Here is an 11,328-nt window from a genome sequence, read left to right on the forward strand (position 1 = left end):
ACGGGAGATTTTCTTAGGTTTTTACTACATATTAACACTTTACACAATTTCTCGTGTTACCTGGCTGCCAGTCCTCGGTTCATGCAAAATCTTAAGGTCCTCGGTCTGGTCCAAGGCACCAAACCGCCCAATAATTCATTAATCGATAACTAAAACTTGAAATGTAGCTCTTCTTACTGGGCGATTGCATAAACTTAGATGCTTCTTCAGTGTTCTACTATGCCGCTTGTAGTGACTCTGCATACCGCATCACGCGACAAGGGCTTGCAGACGATAAATGTAACCGTTTCAGAGAGAAAAGCGACCACTGTGATGATCTGGCGTTATGTCGATTCGATAGTAAATGACTGAAACGGGAGATTTTCTTAGGTTTTTACTACATATTAACACTTTACACAATTTCTCGTGTTACCTGGCTGCCAGTCCTCGGTTCATGCAAAATCTTAAGGTCCTCGGTCTGGTCCAAGGCACCAAACCGCCCAATAATTCATTAATCGATAACTAAAACTTGAAATGTAGCTCTTCTTACTGGGCGATTGCATAAACTTAGATGCTTCTTCAGTGTTCTACTATGCCGCTTGTAGTGACTCTGCATACCGCATCACGCGACTAGGGCTTGCAGACGATAAATGTAACCGTTTCAGAGAGAAAAGCGACCACTGTGACGATCTGGCGTTATGTCGATTCGATAGTAAATGACGGAAACGGGAGATTTTCTTAGGTTTTTACTACATATTAACACTTTACACAATTTCTCGTGTTACCTGGCTGCCAGTCCTCGGTTCATGCAAAATCTTAAGGTCCTCGGTCTGGTCCAAGGCACCAAACCGCCCAATAATTCATTAATCGATAACTAAAACTTGAAATGTAGCTCTTCTTACTGGGCGATTGCATAAACTTAGATGCTTCTTCAGTGTTCTACTATGCCGCTTGTAGTGACTCTGCATACCGCATCACGCGACTAGGGCTTGCAGACGATAAATGTAACCGTTTCAGAGAGAAAAGCGACCACTGTGACGATCTGGCGTTATGTCGATTCGATAGTAAATGACGGAAACGGGAGATTTTCTTAGGTTTTTACTACATATTAACACTTTACACAATTTCTCGTGTTACCTGGCTGCCAGTCCTCGGTTCATGCAAAATCTTAAGGTCCTCGGTCTGGTCCAAGGCACCAAACCGCCCAATAATTCATTAATCGATAACTAAAACTTGAAATGTAGCTCTTCTTATTGGCCGATTCCATCAACGTAGATTCTTATTCTGTGTTCTAGTGTGCTGCTTGTACTGTGTCTGCATACCGCATCACGCGACAAGGGCTTGCAGACGATAAATGTAACCGTTTCAGAGAGAAAAGCGACCACTGTGACGATCTGGCGTTATGTCGATTCGATAGTAAATGACTGAAACGGGAGATTTTCTAGGGTTTTTACTACATATTAACACTTTACACAATTTCTCGTGTTACCTGGCTGCCAGTCCTCGGTTCATGCAAAATCTTAAGGTCCTCGGTCTGGTCCAAGGCACCAAACCGCCCAATAATTCATTAATCGATAACTAAAACTTGAAATGTAGCTCTTCTTCCTGGCCGATTGCATCAACGTAGATTCTTATTCTGTGTTCTAGTGTGCTGCTTGTACTGTGTCTGCATACCGCATCACGCGACAAGGGCTTGCAGACGATAAATGTAACCGTTTCAGAGAGAAAAGCGACCACTGTGACGATCTGGCGTTATGTCGATTTGATAGTAAATGACGGAAACGGGAGATTTTCTTAGGTTTTTACTACATATTAACACTTTTCACAATTTCTCGTGTTACCTGGCTGCCAGTCCTCGGTTCATGCAAAATCTTAAGGTCCTCGGTCTGGTCCAAGGCACCAAACCGCCCAATAATTCATTAATCGATAACTAAAACTTGAAATGTAGCTCTTCTTACTGGGCGATTGCATAAACTTAGATGCTTCTTCAGTGTTCTACTATGCCGCTTGTAGTGACTCTGCATACCGCACCACGCGGCAAGGGCTTGCAGACGATCAATGTAACCGTTTCAGAGAGAAAAGCGACCACTGTGACGATCTGGCGTTATGTCGATTCGATAGTAAATGACTGAAACGGGAGATTTTCTAGGGTTTTTACTACATATTAACACATTACACAATTTCTCGTGTTACCTGGCTGCCAGTCCTCGGTTCATGCAAAATCTTAAGGTCCTCGGTCTGGTCCAAGGCACCAAACCGCCCAATAATTCATTAATCGATAACTAAAACTTGAAATGTAGCTCTTCTTACTAGGCGATTGCTTAAACATAGATGCTTCTGCAGTGTTCTACTATGCCGCTTGTAGTGACTCTGCATACCGCATCACGCGACAAGGGCTTGCAGACGATAAATGTAACCGTTTCAGAGAGAAAAGCGAACACTGTGACGATCTGGCGTTATGTCGATTCGATAGTAAATGACGGAAACGGGAGATTTTCTTAGGTTTTTACTACATATTAACACTTTACACAATTTCTCGTGTTACCTGGCTGCCAGTCCTCGGTTCATGCAAAATCTTAAGGTATTCGGTCTGGTCCAAGGCACCAAACCGCCCAATAATTCATTAATCGATAACTAAAACTTGAAATGTAGCTCTTCTTACTTGCCGATTGCATCAACGTAGATTCCTATTCTGTGTTCTAATGTGCTGCTTGTACTGTGTCTGCATACCGCATCACGCGACAAGGGCTTGCAGACGATAAATGTAACCGTTTCAGAGAGAAAAGCGACCACTGTGACGATCTGGCGTTATGTCGATTCGATAGTAAATGACGGAAACGGGAGATTTTCTTAGGTTTTTACTACATATTAACACTTTACACAATTTCTCGTGTTACCTGGCTGCCAGTCCTCGGTTCATGCAAAATCTTAAGGTCCTCGGTCTGGTCCAAGGCACCAAACCGCCCAATAATTCATTAATCGATAACTAAAACTTGAAATGTAGCTCTTCTTATTTGCCGATTGCATCAACGTAGATTCTTATTCTGTGTTCTAGTGTGCTGCTTGTACTGTGTCTGCATACCGCATCACGCGACAAGGGCTTGCAGACGATAAATGTAACCGTTTCAGAGAGAAAAGAGACCACTGTGACGATCTGGCGTTATGTCGATTCGATAGTAAAAGACGGAAACGGGAGATTTTCTTAGGTTTTTACTACATATTAACACTTTACACAATTTCTCGTGTTACCTGGCTGCCAGTCCTCGGTTCATGCAAAATCTTAAGGTCCTCGGTCTGGTCCAAGGCACCAAACCGCCCAATAATTCATTAATCGATAACTAAAACTTGAAATGTAGCTCTTCTTACTGGGCGATTGCATAAACTTAGATGCTTCTTCAGTGTTCTACTATGCCGCTTGTAGTGACTCTGCATACCGCATCACGCGACAAGGGCTTGCAGACGATAAATGTAACCGTTTCAGAGAGAAAAGCGACCACTGTGACGATCTGGCGTTATGTCGATTCGATAGTAAATGACGGAAACGGGAGATTTTCTTAGGTTTTTACTACATATTAACACTTTACACAATTTCTCGTGTTACCTGGCTGCCAGTCCTCGGTTCATGCAAAATCTTAAGGTCCTCGGTCTGGTCCAAGGCACCAAACCGCCCAATAATTCATTAATCGATAACTAAAACTTGAAATGTAGCTCTTCTTACTGGGCGATTGCATAAACTTAGATGCTTCTTCAGTGTTCTACTATGCCGCTTGTAGTGACTCTGCATACCGCATCACGCGACAAGGGCTTGCAGACGATAAATGTAACCGTTTCAGAGAGAAAAGCGACCACTGTGACGATCTGGCGTTATGTCGATTCGATAGTAAATGATGGAAACGGGAGATTTTCTTAGGTTTTTAATACATATTAACACTTTACACAATTTCTCGTGTTACCTGGCTGCCAGTCCTCGGTTCATGCAAAATCTTAAGGTCCTCGGTCTGGTCCAAGGCACCAAACCGCCCAATAATTCATTAATCGATAACTAAAACTGGAAATGTAGCTCTTCTTACTGGGCGATTGCATAAACTTAGATGCTTCTTCAGTGTTGTACTATGCCGCTTGTAGTGACTCTGCATACCGCATCACGTGACAAGGGCTTGCAGGCGATAAATGTAACCGTTTCAGAGAGAAAAGCGACCACTGTGACGATCTGACGTTATGTCGATTCGGTAGTAAATGACGGAAACGGGAGATTTTCTTAGGTTTTTACTACATATTAACACTTTACACAATTTCTCGTGTTACCTGGCTGCCAGTCCTCGGTTCATGCAAAATCTTAAGGTCCTCGGTCTGGTCCAAGGCACCAAACCGCCCAATAATTCATTAATCGATAACTAAAACTTGAAATGTAGCTCTTCTTACTGGCCGATTGCATCAACGTAGATTCTTATTCTGTGTTCTAGTGTGCTGCTTGTACTGTGTCTGCATACCGCATCACGCGACAAGGGCTTGCAGACGATAAATGTAACCGTTTCAGAGAGAAAAGCGACCACTGTGACGATCTGACGTTATGTCGATTCGATAGTAAATGACGGAAACGGGAGATTTTCTTAGGTTTTTACTACATATTAACACTTTACACAATTTCTCGTGTTACCTGGCTGCCAGTCCTCGGTTCATGCAAAATCTTAAGGTCCTCGGTCTGGTCCAAGGCACCAAACCGCCCAATAATTCATTAATCGATAACTAAAACTTGAAATGTAGCTCTTCTTACTGGGCGATTGCATAAACTTAGATGCTTCTTCAGTGTTCTACTATGCCGCTGGTAGTGACTCTGCATACCGCATCACGCGACAAGGGCTTGCAGACGATAAATGTAACCGTTTCAGAGAGAAAAGCGACCAATGTGACGATCTGGCGTTATGTCGATTCGATAGTAAATGACGGAAACGGGAGATTTTCTTAGGTTTTTACTACATATTAACACTTTACACAATTTCTCGTGTTACCTGGCTGCCAGTCCTCGGTTCATGCAAAATCTTAAGGTCCTCGGTCTGGTCCAAGGCACCAAACCGCCCAATAATTCATTAATCGATAACTAAAACTTGAAATGTAGCTCTTCTTACTGTGCGATTGCATAAACTTAGATGCTTCTTCAGTGTTCTACTATGCCGCTTGTAGTGACTCTGCATACCGCATCACGCGACAAGGGCTTGCAGACGATAAATGTAACCGTTTCAGAGAGAAAAGCGACCACTGTGACGATCTGGCGTTATGTCGATTCGATAGTAAATGACGGAAACGGGAGATTTTCTTAGGTTTTTACTACATATTAACACTTTACACAATTTCTCGTGTTACCTGGCTGCCAGTCCTCGGTTCATGCAAAATCTTAAGGTCCTCGGTATGGTCCAAGGCACCAAACCGCCCAATAATTCATTAATCGATAACTAAAACTTGAAATGTAGCTCTTCTTACTTGCCGATTGCATCAACGTAGATTCTTATTCTGTGTTCTAGTGTGCTGCTTGTACTGTGTCTGCATACCGCATCACGCGACAAGGGGTTGCAGACGATAAATGTAACCGTTTCAGAGAGAAAAGCGACCACTGTGACGATCTGGCGTTATGTCGATTCGATAGTAAATGACGGAAACGGGAGATTTTCTTAGGTTTTTACTACATATTAACACTTTACACAATTTCTCGTGTTACCTGGCTGCCAGTCCTCGGTTCATGCAAAATCTTAAGGTCCTCGGTCTGGTCCAAGGCACCAAACCGCCCAATAATTCATTAATCGATAACTAAACTTGAAATGTAGCTCTTCTTACTGGCCGATTGCATCAACGTAGATTCTTATTCTGTGTTCTAGTGTGCTGCTTGTACTGTGTCTGCATACCGCATCACGCGACAAGGGCTTGCAGACGATAAATGTAACCGTTTCAGAGAGAAAAGCGACCAATGTGACGATCTGGCGTTATGTCGATTCGATAGTAAATGACGGAAACGGGAGATTTTCTTAGGTTTTTACTACATATTAACACTTTACACAATTTCTCGTGTTACCTGGCTGCCAGTCCTCGGTTCATGCAAAATCTTAAGGTCCTCGGTCTGGTCCAAGGCACCAAACCGCCCAATAATTCATTAATCGATAACTAAAACTTGAATTGTAGCTCTTCTTACTGGCCGATTGCATCAACGTAGATTCTTATTCTGTGCTCTAGTGTGCTGCTTGTACTGTGTCTGCATACCGTATCACGCGACAAGGGCTTGCAGACGATAAATGTAACCGTTTCAGAGAGAAAAGCGACCACTGTGACGATCTGGCGTTATGTCGATTCGATAGTAAATGACGGAAACGGGAGATTTTCTTAGGTTTTTACTACATATTAAAACGTTACAGAATTTCTCGTGTTACCTGGCTGCCAGTCTTCGGTTCATGCAAAATCTTAAGGTCCTCGGTCTCGTCCAAGGCACCAAACCGCCCAATAATTCATTAATCGATAACTAAAACTTGAAATGTAGCTCTTCTTACTGGCCGATTGCATCAACGTAGATTCTTATTCTGTGTTCTAGTGTGCTGCTTGTACTGTGTCTGCATACCGCATCTCGCGACAAGGGCTTGCAGACGATAAATGTAACCGTTTCAGAGAGAAAAGCGACCACTGTGACGATCTGGCGTTATGTCGATTCGATAGTAAATGACGGAAACGGGAGATTTTCTTAGGTTTTTACTACATATTAACACTTTACAAAATTTCTCGTGTTACCTGGCTGCCAGTCCTCGGTTCATGCAAAATCTTAAGGTCCTCGGTCTGGTCCAAGGCACCAAACCGCCCAATAATTCATTAATCGATAACTAAAACTTGAAATGTAGCTCTTCTTACTGGGCGATTGCATAAACTTAGATGCTTCTTCAGTGTTCTACAATGCCGCTTGTAGTGACTCTGCATACCGCATCACGCGACAAGGGCTTGCAGACGATAAATGTAACCGTTTCAGAGAGAAAAGCGACCACTGTGACGATCTGGCGTTATGTCGATTCGATAGTAAATGACGGAAACGGGAGATTTTCTTAGGTTTTTACCACATATTAACACTTTACACAATTTCTCGTGTTACCTGGCTGCCAGTCCTCGGTTCATGCAAAATCTTAAAGTCCTCGGTCTGGTCCAAGGCACCAAACCGCCCAATAATTCATTAATCGATAACTAAAACTGGAAATGTAGCTCTTCTTACTGGGCGATTGCATAAACTTAGATGCTTCTTCAGTGTTCTACTATGCCGCTTGTAGTGACTCTGCATACCGCATCACGCGACAAGGGCTTGCAGGCGATAAATGTAACCGTTTCAGAGAGAAAAGCGACCACTGTGACGATCTGACGTTATGTCGATTCGGTAGTAAATGACGGAAACGGGAGATTTTCTTAGGTTTTTACTACATAAAACACTTTACACAATTTCTCGTGTTACCTGGCTGCCAGTCCTCGGTTCATGCAAAATCTTAAGGTCCTCGGTCTGGTCCAAGGCACCAAACCGCCCAATAATTCATTAATCGATAACTAAAACTTGAAATGTAGCTCTTCTTACTGGCCGATTGCATCAACGTAGATTCTTATTCTGTGTTCTAGTGTGCTGCTTGTACTGTGTCTGCATACCGCATCACGCGACAAGGGCTTGCAGACGATAAATGTAACCGTTTCAGAGAGAAAAGCGACCACTGTGACGATCTGGCGTTATGTCGATTCGATAGTAAATGACGGAAACGGGAGATTTTCTTAGGTTTTTACTACATATCAACACTTTACACAATTTCTCGTGTTACCTGGCTGCCAGTCCTCGGTTCATGCAAAATCTTAAGGTCCTCGGTCTGGTCCAAGGCACCAAACCGCCCAATAATTCATTAATCGATAACTAAAACTTGAAATGTAGCTCTTCTTCCTGGCCGATTGCATCAACGTAGATTCTTATTCTGTGTTCTAGTGTGCTGCTTGTACTGTGTCTGCATACCGCATCACGCGACAAGGGCTTGCAGACGATAAATGTAACCGTTTCAGAGAGAAAAGCGACCAATGTGACGATCTGGCGTTATGTCGATTCGATAGTAAATGACGGAAACGGGAGATTTTCTTAGGTTTTTACTACATATTAACACTTTACACAATTTCTCGTGTTACCTGGCTGCCAGTCCTCGGTTCATGCAAAATCTTAAGGTCCTCGGTCTGGTCCAAGGCACCAAACCGCCCAATAATTCATTAATCGATAACTAAAACTTGAAATGTAGCTCTTCTTACTGTGCGATTGCATAAACTTAGATGCTTCTTCAGTGTTCTACTATGCCGCTTGTAGTGACTCTGCATACCGCATCACGCGACAAGGGCTTGCAGACGATAAATGTAACCGTTTCAGAGAGAAAAGCGACCACTGTGACGATCTGGCGTTATGTCGATTCGATAGTAAATGACGGAAACGGGAGATTTTCTTAGGTTTTTACTACATATTAACACTTTACACAATTTCTCGTGTTACCTGGCTGCCAGTCCTCGGTTCATGCAAAATCTTAAGGTCCTCGGTATGGTCCAAGGCACCAAACCGCCCAATAATTCATTAATCGATAACTAAAACTTGAAATGTAGCTCTTCTTACTTGCCGATTGCATCAACGTAGATTCTTATTCTGTGTTCTAGTGTGCTGCTTGTACTGTGTCTGCATACCGCATCACGCGACAAGGGCTTGCAGACGATAAATGTAACCGTTTCAGAGAGAAAAGCGACCACTGTGACGATCTGGCGTTATGTCGATTCGATAGTAAATGACGGATACGGGAGATTTTCTTAGGTTTTTACTACATATTAACACTTTACACAATTTCTCGTGTTACCTGGCTGCCAGTCCTCGGTTCATGCAAAATCTTAAGGTCCTCGGTCTGGTCCAAGGCACCAAACCGCCCAATAATTCATTAATCGATAACTAAACTTGAAATGTAGCTCTTCTTACTGGCCGATTGCATCAACGTAGATTCTTATTCTGTGTTCTAGTGTGCTGCTTGTACTGTGTCTGCATACCGCATCACGCGACAAGGGCTTGCAGACGATAAATGTAACCGTTTCAGAGAGAAAAGCGACCAATGTGACGATCTGGCGTTATGTCGATTCGATAGTAAATGACGGAAACGGGAGATTTTCTTAGGTTTTTACTACATATTAACACTTTACACAATTTCTCGTGTTACCTGGCTGCCAGTCCTCGGTTCATGCAAAATCTTAAGGTCCTCGGTCTGGTCCAAGGCACCAAACCGCCCAATAATTCATTAATCGATAACTAAAACTTGAATTGTAGCTCTTCTTACTGGCCGATTGCATCAACGTAGATTCTTATTCTGTGCTCTAGTGTGCTGCTTGTACTGTGTCTGCATACCGCATCACGCGACAAGGGCTTGCAGACGATAAATGTAACCGTTTCAGAGAGAAAAGCGACCACTGTGACGATCTGGCGTTATGTCGATTCGATAGTAAATGACGGAAACGGGAGATTTTCTTAGGTTTTTACTACATATTAAAACGTTACAGAATTTCTCGTGTTACCTGGCTGCCAGTCCTCGGTTCATGCAAAATCTTAAGGTCCTCGGTCTCGTCCAAGGCACCAAACCGCCCAATAATTCATTAATCGATAACTAAAACTTGAAATGTAGCTCTTCTTACTGGCCGATTGCATCAACGTAGATTCTTATTCTGTGTTCTAGTGTGCTGCTTGTACTGCGTCTGCATACCGCATCACGCGACAAGGGCTTGCAGACGATAAATGTAACCGTTTCAGAGAGAAAAGCGACCACTGTGACGATCTGGCGTTATGTCGATTCGATAGTAAATGACGGAAACGGGAGATTTTCTTAGGTTTTTACTACATATTAACACTTTACAAAATTTCTCGTGTTACCTGGCTGCCAGTCCTCGGTTCATGCAAAATCTTAAGGTCCTCGGTCTGGTCCAAGGCACCAAACCGCCCAATAATTCATTAATCGATAACTAAAACTTGAAATGTAGCTCTTCTTACTGGGCGATTGCATAAACTTAGATGCTTCTTCAGTGTTCTACTATGCCGCTTGTAGTGACTCTGCATACCGCATCACGCGACAAGGGCTTGCAGACGATAAATGTAACCGTTTCAGAGAGAAAAGCGACCACTGTGACGATCTGGCGTTATGTCGATTCGATAGTAAATGACGGAAACGGGAGATTTTCTTAGGTTTTTACCACATATTAACACTTTACACAATTTCTCGTGTTACCTGGCTGCCAGTCCTCGGTTCATGCAAAATCTTAAAGTCCTCGGTCTGGTCCAAGGCACCAAACCGCCCAATAATTCATTAATCGATAACTAAAACTGGAAATGTAGCTCTTCTTACTGGGCGATTGCATAAACTTAGATGCTTCTTCAGTGTTCTACTATGCCGCTTGTAGTGACTCTGCATACCGCATCACGCGACAAGGGCTTGCAGACGATAAATGTAACCGTTTCAGAGAGAAAAGCGACCACTGTGACGATCTGACGTTATGTCGATTCGATAGTAAATGACGGAAACGGGAGATTTTCTTAGGTTTTTACTACATATTAACACTTTACACAATTTCTCGTGTTACCTGGCTGCCAGTCCTCGGTTCATGCAAAATCGTAAGGTCCTCGGTCTGGTCCAAGGCACCAAACCGCCCAATAATTCATTAATCGATAACTAAAACTTGAAATGTAGCTCTTCTTACTTGCCGATTGCATCAACGTAGATTCTTATTCTGTGTTCTAGTGTGCTGCTTGTACTGTGTCTGCATACCGCATCACGCGACAAGGGCTTGCAGACGATAAATGTAACCGTTTCAGAGAGAAAAGCGACCACTGTAACGATCTGGCGTTATGTCGATTCGATAGTAAATGACGGAAACGGGAGATTTTCTTAGGTTTTTACTACATATTAACACTTTACACAATTTCTCGTGTTACCTGGCCGCCAGTCCTCGGTTCATGCAAAATCTTAAGGTCCTCGGTCTGGTCCAAGGCACCAAACCGCCCAATAATTCATTAATCGATAACTAAACTTGAAATGTAGCTCTTCTTACTGGCCGATTGCATCAACGTAGATTCTTATTCTGTGTTCTAGTGTGCTGCTTGTACTGTGTCTGCATACCGCATCACGCGACAAGGGCTTGCAGACGATAAATGTAACCGTTTCAGAGAGAAAAGCGACCAATGTGACGATCTGGCGTTATGTCGATTCGATAGTAAATGACGGAAACGGGAGATTTTCTTAGGTTTTTACTACATATTAACACTTTACACAATTTCTCGTGTTACCTGGCTGC

Source organism: Schistocerca cancellata, unplaced genomic scaffold (assembly GCF_023864275.1).
Source record: "Schistocerca cancellata isolate TAMUIC-IGC-003103 unplaced genomic scaffold, iqSchCanc2.1 HiC_scaffold_1151, whole genome shotgun sequence".
Lineage (NCBI taxonomy): Eukaryota > Metazoa > Arthropoda > Insecta > Orthoptera > Acrididae > Schistocerca > Schistocerca cancellata.